The following is a 393-nucleotide window of genomic DNA, read 5'->3' as shown; positions in this document are numbered from 1 at the left end:
GGTGACGTCACACTCACTTTAGTTAGCATGCATACGTCATAAGGTAGATAACATCTGTATTGTCGGAAGGTTCATTGATACTAAACGTCTTTTGCATGATTCCAGAGCTAAGAAAACACAAAATATAAAAATAAGTTTATTGAACTAAGAATGAAAATACATACTTAAATGAAAGGATTTGATTTATATTGATGTAAATGAAATCCTTCATCTAATTGAAGGATTTGATTTGATATATATTCATGTTCAAATATGTTTATTAATTAATAAACTGTTAAACTGCTATTAATTCACAAACTGTTGAATGATCTGTCTGCTCATATTCGCGAGTCTCCTTCATTGGCTACTTTTAAGAAGGAGCTTAAAACTCACAATTTGCATCTTTGTGATCTC

Source organism: Anneissia japonica, unplaced genomic scaffold, assembly GCF_011630105.1.
Source record: "Anneissia japonica isolate Jap-2015-1 unplaced genomic scaffold, ASM1163010v1 scaffold3217_len398964_cov164, whole genome shotgun sequence".
NCBI classification, from domain to species: domain Eukaryota; kingdom Metazoa; phylum Echinodermata; class Crinoidea; order Comatulida; family Comatulidae; genus Anneissia; species Anneissia japonica.
The sequence above is the reverse complement of the archived record's forward strand: the minus strand, read 5'-3'. Positions refer to the sequence as shown.